Genomic DNA, 17,421 nt, shown 5'->3' on the forward strand with positions numbered 1-17,421 from the left:
TCTGTAAAAAATAGGCACAGGCCCAATATTTCCTTCACCAAAACCTAAAAATCAAACAACTCAAGGACTTTCTCCATTTCAAACAAGTGATAACTGAATACACTGCCTGCTGTTCTACTCACTAGCATGCTTTCCTTGTGCGTATCTACATGTACTATGATTTTGTCAGGCTGAGTATTGGGCCCAAACGCCCAGTTGTGATCGCTGGCTTACACCAAGGAGGTTCAACTGAATCAAAAGCGTCTTTCTAGATTAAAACTGGTATACTAAAATGGATTACCCAGCCCAATGTCTTTATCCCTCTGCCTACCCATTCTTCAAATGCCACATTTTCAACACTGTTTGGGAGTCTAGGTGATTCTTAAACGATCACTGAAACAATATTCAGTAATGGGAATCCCCTGTTGTTCACGTGAAAACAAATGTTCGACACACTTGAAGTTTTGCTTACCTCTTTAGAAAAATTTGCCAAGGGTAATACAATTAAAATATAAAAAATTCCTAATGCATTTATAATTGCAAATATTTTGTGGGACAAAATGTATCTAATACATAAAAAGTAAGCAATTATTATTTACTTATTATAACATATGGTAAGATTTATTTTAATTATTTATAAAAGTACCAATCAATAACCTCAATTATCATAAGAAACACCTATGCCATGTGCTCCATTCAATTTGGCATTGTGGTTGATTTACCTGTTTTCTGTGAAAAGTTGTCACTAAATTTTATTTACAAAATTTCTGTAGTATTTTCACCACACTGTATTGCCGTATGTTATCCACAATAGCTGATTCCTAGGTATTCCAAAAGGGAGGATCCTGCTGCAGAAAACATTTTTTCTCAAATTTATCTCTACTATAGCTAGAAAAAAAGAGTAGGGTTAAAAACTTTCAGAGGGAACAATGTGGAATAAATTCCTATGGGCTCATTTTACAAGCATTATAGTTGAACTATAACAAGCAGACTGGTTTCTTTTTATATTGCGCAGGTTAAACTAGTTTAACACATATGAAAGCAAGCCATCTGCTTTCTTGTCTCTTGCATATTTAAAGTTGGGTATGCTTATTAACATGTGTATGTGTTCATACTAAATTAATACTAAAAGATTTTTGCTATTGAGCAAGACTGTCTGAAAGCCTTAGATTTCCATCAAGATTCCTTGTGAAGGAACTGTACATAGTATTATTATGTAATAAATATATTTTTTACTACTACTTAATAAGGACACTTTGAAGAACAGAAAATATGCCCAAATTCTTCCAAATCCTGAAGTAAATGCGATGGGAAGAGATGTGGCCCAGAGTAATGCAAAACTTATTGCGACCTGACTGAGGAACACTTTAGTTTCAAATTTGCAGTCTCTGTGCAAGATGCTGGCATGGCAGGCTGCATGTTGCACCGTTCCCTTGACCAAAGACTACTGAGACTGGGTGAAATTTGCCACGAATTCTCAGTTCACCTTATAGAAATAGGGGAAATTTGAAGAAAGGGAAAATCGGGAGATAAACAAGCTCTCCAGTAAAACTTGCAAAAGTACAAAGAAAAGCAGAGACTTAAAAATCACATAATTCATGTTCTGATAATTTATTTCCCACAAGCTCCTAACATGACAGCTTACTGCAATAATTTTTTGCAACTATACTGAAAGGCAATGTCAAGTTTCCATGGGTGGTGTAAATTTGAAAACCCACCCAGACAAAACAGGTGTTAGCAGTCCTGCTGGGAGATATTAAGTGTGTTCTGCTGACTTGCTGTTGCACGTGGCCTGTTACCTCACCCAGATGCAAGGTACATTCCATTTTTCTGTGGAAATTATAATGCATTTCAGGGTGTTAATCAGAATACACTGACACGCACACACATTCAGCTTGACTTTTTCCTAACAAACTCCTCATTACTTGCAATAGAATAATTTAAGAAGCATTTAATAAAAATAACTATCAGTGAACCATGTAACACCAGTCCAAAAAACTGTTCCAAACTAAGCATTGACTTTGCAATAAGAGACCATATATGCAAATTAAAAACTGATTTACTGGAGGCATTTGGGGAGAATTTTACCTTAGAGGATAATAACTACTGGTATGTAGAAGGCCTCCCAGGCAAAAATTTTCAGGAAATGATGCTGGAGTTATTTAATTATTAGTTATTTTTTGAGGAAAGGATGATGGTGTTATTTAAAACTGAAATACCTTCCACTTCCTTTTCCAACAGATATTAAGGAACATGCACATCAAATTCTTCCAACACGCACTCCAAACACGAAATATGACCAGTAAACCCAGAAATGTGAAAACAAATTAACTTCTCAAATACTTGGAGAATTCAACAGACATATGTACTGACCTGCTGATAAAAGAATGTATGAGGTCACTGTTGAGGTCAGAGTATGAGCTGGGGTGTGTATTGTTTTTAGAAAATGCTACAGTGGGAAAAGGATCCCTTTTGGCATGTATTCTTGTCAGTGAAAGCGACAATTGGTGTTGCAGGTTTTGCACCTAGCCCCTGACTTTGTGCTTGGAAAGCTTGGGGTGAATGTGAGATAATCTCTGTAATGTCAAATATAATTTGTTTGGTGTTTTTCCTGTTTGTGCACTTCAACAAGTTAATGAACAATTCAGTTATTCTAAATAAATCATAATATTCTAAATAAATCATATCCTGATCATAATTTATGGATGGACAAACAGATCATTACAAACATGTGCCGGTCATTTTCATATAAAACCCCCCAAAAACTCTAGCCACAAATACCCCGAAGGACACATAAGAGAACAATGCAAAATTTTGCTCTGTTCATCTATATAATGGTGTGATCTTGCTTCTCTTGTCTTCCTTTCTCACCCGCTCTTCCTTCTGTGGCTAGTCTGCCTTCGCTCTAGCCAGTTCTGTACAGTAGTCTCTACAGCAGACATTGTAAAGCACAAAATACTACGATGGTAACTTCTGAAGTGCTTTTGTGCTGCTGTAATAGAAATTGTGAGAAGTAAGTGCTGGATTTTTGATTGGAATATAGTGCTGGATTTGGTCCTGAATAGACTCCTGGATTTGGATTCAGAAAACCATGAAAGTATTTCAACATCTTGCATGAATTTCTTAGAAAGCTAAAATATGACTCTGCAGCAGCATGGATCAAAAGAAAAGACTAGGCAAAAGTTCTCTTCCAGAGTCTCAGAGTAACTCCCTACTTCAGGGCTCTCATCTCCTCAGGCCTGTGGCCACCGCCACCGTGAAAGAGCCCTACACATGCACTAAGAACTCAAAATTGAAGATAAATACTACCCTGGGAGGACATTTTTTAAGGCAAAGATAAAAAGAACTCTGTTTAAACACAGTGGTTTTTAAAGCAATGCATCACTTCAGTGAGTCTGTCTACAATCTTTTATTTAGTTATGCAACACTTCAGAGTCAGCAAGGTACCAACATCTAAATATTTATGGAACTTGGCAACTTCCGAAAATTGGAGTGCAATGTGAAAATGCACGCTTCTTTGAAACAGAAGAGTTTCTCTCCATTGGGTCAAAAGAGAGTCTACAACAGAGTGTTCATTTACTAGATTTAATTAAACCTTTGAAAGCATTCCAGTTCTCTCCTTCACCACTATTTAGTACATAGCAACTTCATTTAGCTCATCAAAAATAGCAGCTTTTAGAAATAAGGGCAATTACAACCAGTGACAGGATGAATCTTTTAAAAGATAAGTAAACAGGTAAACTATGGGGTATTTCACTGCATCTCTTGAACTTTGCAAATGGAATCCATATCCAGATGCAATTTATGCTTTCTGAACCCTCCCTCTTGACGACACCAGAAGTCATAATGCTACAGCTTGTGCAGGAGAGACACTGACAATTTGCTCCTATCCTTCTGGCCTTTTGATTTTATAAATGTTCTGATGGTTTTTTTTAATTAGATATATTTTGCATATTACCCTGAAAAATATTTATAGAACATTGAGCTCATCAAAAGAAAAGCGATAAAATACTTGTCATTAGCAACCTCTAAAAGGACAGCCCAGAGATTTCTCTAGGTCTAAAATTATGTGGCTGGTCCCCCAGCTGGAACTTTAAGCCCTTGGGAAGATATATGCAGGAGAGAACATAACATAAGTCACTGGTTTTCCTTTATGTTTACTTTCCATATTACTGACTCAAATTGATCTAAGCCCTAAAGAAAAAGACTCAAAAGAAACAAAATCAATGATGGATTGATGTCACAGGTTATTAAAAGTATTCAAATTAAACCAGACATCTTTAAAAGCCATAGGCATAATATGAAAGACTCAGATTCAGGCTTTCACTTCTGCTAGTGTACCTGAGCATTGTATTTTATACCATGTTCAGCATAATATGCGACGAAATGTTAGGTCATGCTGTATGTTTTCATACCATGCTTATAAAGAGCCTTCATGGTTACGTATCTCTTTGCTGTATGCTCGTAACCATGGGAAGAATTTTTCACATTTTCACAGGATCTTGTGTCTAGATTCTCAGGCAAGGAAAATAAAAGCACCTGGAACCACGGAAGGCAATGGGATATCTTTCTCTTAAGGTCAATAGGGCCAGGATTTTTTTCTTGACTTCTTAGCCAAATATTATAACAGAAACCTCAGAAGTGCTCGAACCTATACAATGAGGCCTTAAGAAGCACTTACTCCTTGTTGTCACTTCACTTCCAGTTGTAGCCGATGGAGTGTGAAGTGTAGGAGGAAGCAATGTTTTAAATAGTTACCCAAGTGTTTTCAAGTTCCAAAATACAGCCAGTATTACTTGAAAAATAAGCATTTACTGGGCTTTGGAGGGACACATATCTTCAAATACATTAATTTATATGATATAACAAAATAAATCTTTCAAAACTGTTTATGCGAAGAAATCCAAATAGAAGCCTTATATATACAAGAACTGCAAAGACACCCTTGCACATATGTTTACTGTGGAGTGTTGCTGCCCGTCTGCCCATGAACTAAGAGAGCTCTTACCAAAAAAAATAATTTAAAGTTATTATTGGGAGGAATTACTGAGAAAATCCGTGAGTGACAGGCAAAACAGCCCACAAGACTGGGATGCTGGTTAGCTAGTTATGTATGCAGTTAGAATACACAAAATTGTAGCTATCTAACTTCATGAACTATTATTTATTTCACATGCAAATAGGTTTCAGCTCTCAAGTGTGGAAACCCTGGGACAAAGAAAATTCTTGTGGTATTTTTTCCCTAGAGGGAAATGTCATTGGTACGCTCCCATTGTAATTCCAAAGAAACTCTGAAGAATCAAGAGGTATGAATAATTCAAACAAGGTTCCAATTAGCTGACAATACAAGCCTAAACGAAGCATATTCTAATTATTATAGAATTAAAGACTGCCAAAAGCTACAAGCTAAAATACAAACATATTTCTATTTCAGGAAGACTGTTCAGATTCAACTTTTTGAACTTCACAGGTTTCATGCTGGTCAGGATGTCACCTGAAAGAATCGATAAGAACTGCTTAGGTAAACAAATGCTTTAAGTTGATATAAAGTCTTCAAAAAACAAAAACTATTTGTGATTAGTTTGTGAGATTGAATACAATCAAGTCCTAACAAAAAAAAGTATCTTGGACTGACTCTGAAACTGAACCCTGCCCAGACTAATTCATATCCAGACACTGGGCCAACTTAAAATAAGTTCAACTTAAAATAAGTATAGCTCTGATTTATGTCATATGATCATCTGTTGATCATATGGTCAGCAGACTCCTCAGACTGGGAGTGTTTTAAATAATTCCTGCACATCAGAAAGCTGCCAAATAAATTTCTGTATTTATACGATTTATTTCTGCTGAAACAAAAATGGTTGTACTGTATCCTAAGGATTTGTGTATTAAGTTTCAGGTCACAGTGGATTTAAACAGACAAGTTACATAAAAAAAAAAAAAAGAAGATTGTGTTAATATTTTAATTAGCCTGATCAAGAGCCTTTCCATGAGAAGGGATTAGTTAATGCTGTTGAAATAAGCAGCCTTTGTGATAACTTGCCTGTTCTACTGCTAGCTTAAGCCAATTTACCTTTCCGTACCTTAATAGTATTACCTATAATAGGGTCACCAGCTGTAACAGGGTTTATATTTAGAGTTAACATCAGTATTTAAGTCCCGTTCGATGTCACCAAAATCTTTACTAACACAGAGTTTCAGCTGCCCGATCGTACCTCACGCCATTCCAGATCGGTTGGATCTGTGGGCTCCTGACAAAAGGAGCAGGTTGGCAGAGCAGTAATTGCAGTCAATGACAAAAACATGCCTACTCTGCACCCGGTCCCATGCCTGTGTACGTGATTGTAGGAGGCAGAAGATTTTTTTCTGAGAAATCCAGCATGCTTCATCTTGACGTGTCATGGAATAAATGGTGATCACAACAGTAGTGCATAAATGAATACTGAAAGAGCAGGCAAAGAAGTACCCTCTAATCCCCCTAATACAATAAATTTAGATAATGGGGAAAAAAGGAGAATGGAGCAAAAAATTTGCCAGGGCCACTTGTTCTTGCTAAGTCACCTCTCTCATTTTCAGAGAGGGACTATTGACCTGAGGGACCACTGCTCTGATGCAGCAGTGCATGCTCATTCACGTGTGCCAGCAACAGGGCATTGGGGAGAGGCTGTAGGTGGAAGGGATTTGCTACAGGGTTCAAAGAGGAATTTATTCTTTGAGTATAATTGCTGCCAAATAAAAGAGCAAGGTTAGATGGGTTAGTGTGCATAAAAGTCAAGGAACTCCAAAATGGTGAGTCTGTAAAAGCCACTGTAAAATCAAGCAGATTTGGCATTCTTTCCATGAAACAGGCTAGCACTTAGCTGCAGCAGATGTAGGCAACTCCTGTTCCAGCAAAGATCAAGGGCAGAGTGAGAAAATACATCTGGCCTGATCATAGTAGTTTCAGTATGCACCTACTTTCTGTTCTTTCTCTTCATTTGCTAACATTATAATTGTATTATATTCTGGAAGCAATGCAATATAGCTGAAAAAACCTTTTTCTGGCATCAGAGTTTTGGTATATTACTTTCCAGCTGGAGAGCAGGGGGAGGTTTTCAAGTCTTTTTTAATAAACTTAACAATTACAAATGTAGAAGGACAGGATGGGTTTTGTTACCATGTTGGTTTGTAATTAACATACTACATTGTCGGGACATTCTGTGTTACTTTATTATCCTCCTGTCTTGCAACTTCTTTGCTATTAAGGCCAAGCTTTGAAATACTGGGCAGGTACAGCCACTAAAAGATGATTCAGTGAGAAGCACTGTCACCTAGCCATAACGTACCACACAATACCTCCAAAAGCTTGACAATTTGTTGGACGTTGTTTATTTTAATTTTAAGCACATGTAAGCACTTAAAATTACAAGAAGTGTGTCTTCTTCCCTCCCTTCTGCAGCCTAATTCACAATGCAAACCCTGTTCCACCCTAACATCGCTGGTTACAATCCCTTTCCTTTTCCATTAATTACAACGGAAGCCACAACTTGTTGCTTTCTGGCACCCTCTACTGCTTTACACCTTACACCACAGACAGCATTTTATGGACAGTTGCACAGTTCCTGTAGCTCCACTAAAACATCTTCCCAGTAGATGGATTTCCCAGCCCAACCAAATAAAAGATGATGATATTCATATTTGGTGTGTGCCCTCATTTATTGTTTGCAGATGTTGATGCTTAAATGTCAAAATATGTCTAGTACCTCTTTTCTAAACTTAATCTGGACTCACCCTAAGGAACAGAGATAGTAGCTCTGGCAACTCTGTAGAAGAGTTCATCAAAGTTCCCAGACTTTCAAAGCTCCCACAGACCTTCATTCACAAATGAGAGGCAGAGAGTGGCTTAAATCCCTTTCAAAGTGTGTAAAATCATTGGGGGTTCATCAGAACTACACAAAGTATTTCACATGGATGTACGTCCACGTGTGTGCGCTACACCTCGAAACACAGGCCCGCGTTGTTTCTTGGGAGCCTCGCACGTTATTGAAGCTGCAGAACTGACCGTTGCCAAGATAGGCAGTGGCAGATTATTTTAGGATGAAGGATGAGTGAGAGACCTTGGGATTCTGTTTCAATGTTAAGAAATATTCTTTTGTGAAAAGTCTAACTCTCGGAGAAAATTCACAGCTTCACAGACATAGAGCAATAACTTTTCCGAACAAACATACAGCACACAAAATTATAAGACAGTCTAAGCAGAGGTATTGTAAAGGGAGTGGTCAGAAAATCTTTAAATAGAAGTAAGACCTCAACTATAACCATAAGAGAACTGGCATTTTGCCACAGTTCCAAAATAATCAGACATTTGATAAAAATCTAGAAAGCTGACAAAATCTCAAAATTACCAAAAAGCCTTGTTTGGATATACTGTAAAATAAAACCACTTCAGAGGCATTGTTTATTTTCTTGTTCAGCTTAAATATGCATTTTTGCTGTTCAGCTAAACATCACGCACTTTCTTCTCTATTTTTAAATCCAGTAAACATTCTAGACATTCCTAGTATTTATAACATACTCTCCCTATAGAAGATGATAAAAATACACCATCATGAAGCACACACATTTACTGTAATCCTGCTGCTGCTATGCGGGAAAAAATGTATTAATGACTATAACCAACAGGTGCTTTCTAAAATACATGTCACAGTCAATTTGTGTGTATGTATTTTAACTGCACGTTTGCATGTTTGTGTTAAAACTTTTCAGTGCATTTCTATTAATGGAGGTTTCAAGGCCACTTATTCATCACCTCTTTGTCTAAGCATCTGTATCACAAATATATATTTGACCAATTCCAAAACTTCAAGGAATGTTCACATGACATTTTGGAGGAAAAAAAAAATCAAACAGAAAATTGAAGAGTGTAGAAAGCTAACTACAGATGGGGGAAAATGGGGAGACTGTCAACTGCATCTCTTCAAACAATAAATACTTCAAAGTGTATGTCACCCACTAGTCTTCAAGCATACTTCAGTTTTTCATCTCTGCACATCCTCCCAATACAGTCTAACATGAGTTTCTGATCAAATGACATTCCTGACAAACACAGTTGAGAGATGGGGAGAAAAGATGGGTGACATGGGCATGCCTCAGTGGTATGGAGGTACTGGCATATTCCAGATATAGATTAAAAGGAGGCGCGTTTCAAGGAATTGCTGGGGTGGTGGGGAAAGGTGTGAATCAAAATTGCTTGGGGGGTGAGGTGGGGAAAGGTGTGAAGGAAAACAGTTGATTTTAAGGAGCAAAAAGATCTTTTTGTGCTCAGCAGTCTTGGTCCACAGAAGCAAAATGTGCATAACCCTAATCCCAGCCCTAACCAAGCAACCCTAACCAGGCAAACCCAACCCTAACCTAACGTCTCAATAGATTTCATGGAGACTGATATCATCACAGTATAAGTACTTCTTATGACATGATTATTTCATTAACATCTAGATGAGTTATTCTCATGTGATTCCACACATTAATAGGAGAAGGAATTTGTAAGCCTAAACAAAAAGGCCAATAACTGCATACGATTTGTATTTTATGAATAATATACTTCTTCCAGCCTAGTAAAATAATACCCAGGATGTGTTCCTGTGGCATTTTCTTTTATGACTTCAGACAGTCAAATGCGAGTGACTCAGGGGAATGTGCATCTCACTGCCTGATGTGAGTGAGTAACTCTGAGCTGTTCTGTGAAGAGGGATTGTCATGAATCCTGTGGTCCTTTTAATGTTCTCAGATCTTCTCTGGATGTAAAGAGAACTGCTTGTTTCAGTGCCGAATAAAGAGGTCTAACAAAAAGCCAAGCCAGAATCAAATCATATCAAAAAAGTGATGATCTGGTTGCATTCTCCTGCCCTTCTTTTCCAAGCCTGTAACATCTTTAGACAGGATGGATGAAATTTCCCATCCTTTATGCTCGATTAGATCTAACACTTGCAGCAGTTCTCCCATCGTTTCCTTAGCTTCCTCTCTCCCTCACAATAAAAACATATTTGGTCTCCCACAATAAGGCAACTGTTACTCTGCTTGTCTGTCCAGCTCTCACCCCATCTAATTTTTCTCTTCCATTTCTAGAGTTTTTAGAAATTTTAGAGTTTGTTCACAAAAGCAGTCAGAATTCCTCCTCTGCCAGCTTCATGCTAAACCAATTTGCCTCTCATCTTACTCAAACTGGCTATGTTAATAACATTAATAATCTCTTTTCAGCAAAACTTGGAACCAGAATTCCAACATCTTCATCCTTGTATGTGAATCATCTTTAATATTAACATCTTTAACTTCACCCTTACAGAAATTCTGTCCTCTTTCCTTTCTTTATTCCCTCCATTCATATTATCACAATTACTCCCATAATGTATCCTTAGGTGGTCCATCATTATTGCCCTTAGTTTTTTTCTTTTGGGGTGGCACACACCTCTATTTTTGATACTCTCATTTTCATTTTTACACTAGTCTTTATGTCAAGTTAATTTCATCTGCAAACAAAAAATAAACTTCAATTTCTATACTGAGGAGACGTTACTTCCTGTAGCTATTCTTCAATCTGCATTATCTATTTGTATATTTACACTGTAGATATACCTACATGCATTGCTGTTAGCCAGAGAATTTTTTAATTGTCTGGCGTTCAGGATTATGCAGAAAAGGCATGGGCCCCCTATAAGGCATACACAAGTTTATAAAAAGGGTTTATTGATGTCTAAAACAAAGAGGAAGAGTCCAGTCCTGAACGTCAGCTTCTAAAATTTTGTCCTGCACTTATCATTTATGATTCAAGAGTTTGAAAGGGTTTATTTCACTCTCCAAAGTGTCCAGTGCCCTGAGCAAATTAACCGCAGTCAGGTATAACCTGATGCTCACTATGCTGGTTCAACAGTGGCCACTTCCCCACACATGGAAGAAGATCTCATACACATTCCTGCTGTCAACCCTATTTTTTCTAGGTAGTGACATGAGTACGTGCATAGAAGGCTTGATAATCATTTCTCACTACTTTGAGCTCCAGGACATGACATATGAATTGTATGCCACAGGATTTGTCAGACTGCAGGAATAAGCTTCAGGGCCCTATAAACCTGGAGCAGAGCTAAATGAAAATGCATCTTAGTAGTTACATTCCTATCATTAGCCAAGGAAATATGGGGCACCTCAATGAGACAGTCTGCTTGAACACTCAGTGGATGCCAAAAGAATCGTAAATGCTCTGAAGCCATCTTGTACGTCATACACTGCAAATGGCTGGATGTGTCAAACATGTCCAAGAAAGTCTTCCCTGGAACAGCTGAAGACAGTCACTGGGGAAGGGTGTGGGAATGGGGTTGGTTCTCAAAGGGAAGATCACACTCTGAACCTACCTAGGAAATGAGAGGACTTGTCCAAGAAACCATCTTCAGAAGGATAGCTAAGACATGCTCCTTGCTATGACAGTCTTGGGCACTTTCCTGGGAATCCCAGTAAGGGTACAAGTTGAATGTAAATCACCTACTTAGTGAGGAATCTCAGAAAGCATAGCTAGTTCTGTAAAAAATTGTATGGGTCTACTTGAAACTACCATCAGAAAATGGGAAATCTGCATATCTATCATGTTGAGGAGCATCATTTCCTGCACAGATAAGCATCTACTTAGATCCTTTCATAATGGAGCTGTATCAGCCTTGCCTGCCTCACTCCAGAGCTGCCACTGTTGCAAGGTAGGATTGAACAGACTGGGAGAAGAAGTATTTGTCATCAGTGTGGCTCCAATGAGTATTTTACACATAGTCCTGAAAAAAAGAATTGCGTGAGGCTTTACTCTGCCAAACCACAAGAGCTGGATTCAAAAATGCAAAATTAACTGGTAAGTAAATTCTCATGAAGGAAGGACACCAAAGAACATATAAGCTGTGCATTACCATGACAAATTCTTCCCAGGGAATGGGAAGCATGATACTTCTGCCACCACTTACAGTGTCCAAGGAAGAACTGCAGTTGTTGGGAGCTGGGTAACATGCAGGGCAAAATGTCCTCATAAAAAGTGTCTTCTGGCTAACACCCTGGCTTGAGGCCACACAAAGTTATGGATAATATGGGCAGTTATCAAGAGCAACTTGGAGCCCTTTGATCTATTTTATTGTCCAAATTCTGCTTTCAACAATGGGAACAGAAATCCAAGTGTGGACTTTTAATTAAGGCAGATCAGGGTCTGCTCCAAGAGGTACCAGGTCTCCAAGATGAGAGGGTCTTTTACTTACACCCAAGGAAGCCTAAGAGAGAAAGTTCCCATTGTAACACAGACATGACTGCTCATTGCCAGTGTGACTCGGTCCTTTATAACGCACCTGGCAGAGAAGGAGACTTGCAGAGCAGAGCGGAATTTTAAAATGATACTGGAAATTCCCATGCTAAGTGTACACAAGAAGGCAAAAGATAAGGCATTCGATCTGTATTGCCAGGAAGTTGACAGGATAGAGAAGAAATCATGCTTACCAGCCTTCTCGTGGCTGTACACGTCCTGTGTTCAAAAGGTAAAGGCCCCTCTGTGCTGATTTTGGTGTTGTACATTGAAAACTTCTCTGGCAAATAAAAATAAGTATGTATACTCCCGATGCGGGCATGATAAATAGGCAATGATCTGGATTACAATAATCTAGAATACAGTTATAGTGTCACTGGAAGGAGAATCTTCTCTCTTTCTTTGTTCCAGATCTGAATATTCTCTTAGAAATTAAAATTATCTTTCTAACTAGTTGCCAATTCAAGCAAAACTCTTAATCTTCCTCTGATCCTTTCCACACAGTCCTTTACCTAACACCCGGGCATATTCTTTAAGTCTGCTCTCCTCCAAACACCCACACACAAGCTATGACTGTGTCTTGCAGATTCTTTCTATGTAAGGCACCTAAAATATGATCTTTCCTATCTATAAACACAGGAAACCTCACTCAGGAGCTCAACTTTTAATTACTACCATTTTTTTTCTCTGGCTTTACTGAGATCACTTCCCTAGATATCATGCTGTGAACCTGTCATCCTTTTCTAAAAGCACTTTTATTTTTTCCCTCTTAAGGCTACTCCATTATCGAATCCTAGATACCCCTTACCTACCACAGAGGACAGGGAAATGAGTTTTTGACTCTGTCCTGCCCATTTTGTGAGAAGCCATTCCTTCTGACCACATTTTTAAATAGAGACTTGTACCAACTGAGGCTGTTTTCTCAGGCCTCTTATGCAACCTGCATCTTCCCCAAACCAGAGTGATCTATGGTTCAGGTTATTCACTTAATTTCTGAAAACTACATATGTAAGCATGCACCGTGGAAAAACAGCAATGAGACTACTGTCTTGTGTTCCATTCACTTAAGCACACCAAACCTGCACAGCTGACAAAACTAGAGTCTCTTATTACCTTGTATTTTCACAAAACTCTCATAGCAGCCGGTCAGGAAATCTGTGAAGATCCACTGGTAGCCATGGGGTGACAGTCTGAATTTAAACAAAAGGGGGTTGCGCAGGTGTCACTGTGGGAAGAGACTGGCCTGCACCTGAAAGGAGCTGGGATTAGTCTTCAAAACTCAGGTTGAATTTCCAGTTGTAAGGGACCATATTTCTACACTTAGCCAAATTTCTGTATTTATTTCAACACGTCACACTTGGGTAGAAGGCTCGCCTGGAGCTGTTCCAAAGCACAGAAAGTATATCTTGGATCCATAAAGCCCATCTCACCAACAACTGCACCAGCAAAGCCAGAATATTCTTACATATTTTAACATTGTGCAGACAGAGAGAGGTCACACGTGGGCCCACTTGACGGCGAACGTAGGGATGATATTTTCAGGCTTCCCAGTCCTCAAAGAGCTCCATGTAACCATACCCCACACATGTTCATTTGGAATTCTATGGGCCTTAGTAGAACCTACAACACTTACTTTGCACAAAACTATTCTGGTTTTTTTGCAAACAATTAGAGACAGAATTTAGCCACAGAATGGTAATGCTGATATTCTTGTCCTTGGCTTTTGACATTCCTGGACACTGAGGGATGCCACTCAACAGTGTCCGCCCAGCAACATCCAGGTGTCTATACTGAAGGGAAGTATACATACTGTAGGGCAGGTATACCCTGTGGCACACTTAGTAGTTTCGGTTTCCACCTATTCATCCTGTCCCCAGGCTGACTCCCTGCTAAGGAGAGATTTGCATGCACCTCATCCCCTTGCAACCTTGGCCTCCTTCCTCCGGAGAAAAGCTCAAGCGTGCAAGCAAAGAAGGAGCCACTGGGGGCTTTTGTGGGACTACAGGAACGCTACGCAATAAATTACAAAGCAATGTCTACCAGTATAGCCGTAGTCACTTTGTCCTACTTCAGCTTCAGGCTTCACACACTTCTTTAACTATGTCATAGAAAGTTCTCTCTATCACAAAAATGTTCCCTGGTTAAGCAGAGACTGATTCCCTTACTCCACCTTCTTCTTGCTAAAGTACATAATTTTTCTTCAGTCTCATAGAATAAAGCAAAATTGCTGGCATTCTTGTGGCTCTTTTCTGAAACATTTTTAATTTATTAACATCTTTTTAAAAGCGTTATTAATGAAATCAAGTACAATGTTGTAGAAATGATCTTATTAGTGCTGCACATAGTCACACTGATTGCCACTTTTTACAGATACGCTGCTACTCACCCAAAGACGGTGTTAGCTCTGCTAACTGCAACTTTTTACTGCATGTTTATATCCATTTGGCAATGTGCTACAGCTCCAACACCTTTTCCAACTCCCTGATTTTCAGGATGTGGTAAGCAGGACCTGTATTTTTATTGAACTCAACTCCCTCTGTTGGACTGCAGCATGTCTGTATCCTAAACCATAAAATGTACCTTTGAAGCATACCTTTGGTTATATAAGCTGGTAGAAAACTGTGCCAAAGATAAGATCGACAAAATGAAAAATAGTCTTCATTAAATGTATGCAACTACATTAGGAGCCTTTTAATAAGAAGGGTCTCTCCAGCCCTTCGATAACTATGAGAAAACCCCTGCTACTAACTACAGGTAAGAATGCTTTTGTACATAGAGGTATACTGGCATAGACAGTTCTCATGGGAAGTAGCAAGAGTAATTCTAAGGAATAAAAAACAACTAATAAGACAACATCAATCTCTGAAGGAAAAATCAACTTGAAAAGCAATATGCTAAAAATTTTTGGCAACTTTGAATTTATTTTACTATTTATGCAGCTGAAAGCACCATAGACTGCATGAGGAAAGAATAGAAACATTAGTTTTGTAAAAGTCTCTAGGGACAATACTGCAAATGTCACCATAAAAAGATTTTCAGCTGAACACTTTTTGATTCTCTTGCATTTTCTCTGACAACCCCAAGATGGATTAAATTTGATACTCTGTATGCTTACTGTATGTTTGATATGATCTGTTTAGAAAGAAAACACTGGAGATCTTCCAGTGCATTTTTAATATGTTCAGAAAGAAAAAAGAATTTGAATTCTTTCTCTTTGGACCATTAGAGAAAAGCTTCATAACATATTTCCTACCCAGGACACTACCTGTTTTTTCGAACAATTGGGGAACTTACTACAGAAATTAAAGAAATAAATGGCTTATAAAGAAGCAGAAAGGAATTAGCTTTTGGTTCTATCAAAACGCAAACCTTGAAAGACTATTATCTTCTAAATAAAGATGATTTGAGGTTTCCTTAATTGATAGACTTACAGAATAATTCATACAAGGAAAAGATAGAAATGAATGTGGTATTATTTTACATAGAAGGGATTGAAAGAGATGATGAAAAAAAAGCTGAAGTGCCATATTCCTCCTTGAATGCATAGCCATAAAGAAAAAAATAGCCAAGACAAGCAGAAGACTCTATATGACGCTGTAGAGAGACAAGGTATGTTATAATACAGTTTAAAATCCTTATTATCTTTATTAAAACCATTCATAAGAAATACCAGAATCTTTTTACCACAGTAGATTTACCCAGCAAAGAAGCAAATTCTTGCCAATTCTCTCACAAGTTTCATTTATTTAAAGTTTCTGAGATTTGAATATGAAATAATTTATTCCCCAGTACATCTCAGGTTCTCAAATTCAGTGTGCGACATCAAATGTACGAGCATAATGACAGCCAGGAGGATCTTGGTAAAGCTAACTATGCAGAAACTGGCTGCTGCTGGGATTCACACATTTTAATTTTTGTGAACTTGGACCTGTGGAGCCAGTTCAACTTGTCTGCAAGTACTTTATATATCACTGCCAAGATGAGCAGAGAGTGCAAGACATTGCAATAGGCCTAACTAAAAGAAAACTAAAAAAGAAGCATTTTATACATATTTAAAATAAACATTAAAAGATGTTTACAAACTAAGGTAACAGCTGAATTGAGATGCCTTAAAAATCACTTGAAAGATGAAGCCATTAGCCAGAGGAAAACCAAATGGTGAGTGGAACAGAACTTGGGAGTATTGGTAGTGATGAATTACGAATTGATATCAATATCATCTACAGGCCATATCAATTGTTTCCAGCAGCAAACAATCCATGTCAGTGCTCTCTAGCTTCTTTTAAGCTAATAAAATGTCTTAGACATCACCTCCTGGGAAGGGTATCAAATGGCAGATGAATACAGAAAACATTTCTCCCTAATTGCAAGTTATGAAAGCAAGGATCATGAAAACATATGTGAAAGAAAAGGGTGGTGGGATTCTTGAGGTTTAATAACTAAAAATGTTAAAATGAAAGTGGTGAATGAATGGCTAACAAACATGCTATAGGAATACCATGACTGTTGCTGGTTCGATGGCTGATGTTCTGACAAATCCTGACAGGACATATTGCTACCTACTGGCATATGTCAAACATGTAAACAGGCTTTGACCATCGTTACATTTTCTTTCTGCGTATTACAAACACCCAAGAGCCCACTGCTACAAGAAGAAGAGAATTGGCCTATCGTTAACTCACCGGGCTAAAAACATTGAGCACTGCCAAGGGAAATTACCTGAAAATGCGATAAGATGGTGCCTTCAGCTAGGCTAGGTCGGTGCACAAGCCAAAGCGAACAAATGGAGAGCAGACTTAAAACCTGGGGTCTCTGAGAAGCTCTGAGAGGAAAGCTGACAAGTTTGAACTACTTTAACTTCAGTACATTTTAAATTTTCCTAGCTCTGTCGAAGAAATTAGCAGTATAAAATTGGTATGTCAAAAGTCAGGAAAATAATTTGATCAGACTGTAGAGACAAAACAATGCAGTAAAGAGACCAAATCAAAGAAGGATGAAAAAATATATCTAATTCTACCAAGTTAGAGTGGCTAAATGTGATGCCTTAGCACTGTGCAAACACCGACGTATGACTACGTACAGGAGCATTTGAAGCGCCTGGCTGGAGACCCAGAGCACCTGAGCCATGGTCTTTGGCC

The 17,421-nt window shown here is 38.3% G+C and overlaps 1 protein-coding gene and 1 long non-coding RNA gene across 13 annotated transcripts in view; both read right to left on the reverse strand.

The window, feature by feature from the left end:
- Nucleotides 1-17,421, reverse strand: part of NAV3 (neuron navigator 3) — a 557,756-nt gene that overhangs the window by 171,366 nt on the left and 368,969 nt on the right. The window lies entirely within an intron of this gene.
- Nucleotides 3,374-7,809, reverse strand: LOC138682472 (uncharacterized). The gene is made up of 2 exons (XR_011322556.1): nt 7,753-7,809; nt 3,374-5,473 (listed from the first exon to the last, which is right to left on the reverse strand). It is a non-coding gene; the product is annotated as an uncharacterized lncRNA (long non-coding RNA).

The sequence above is a fragment of the Haliaeetus albicilla genome, chromosome 28, assembly GCF_947461875.1.
Source record: "Haliaeetus albicilla chromosome 28, bHalAlb1.1, whole genome shotgun sequence".
In the NCBI taxonomy this organism is placed as follows: Eukaryota; Metazoa; Chordata; class Aves; order Accipitriformes; family Accipitridae; genus Haliaeetus; species Haliaeetus albicilla.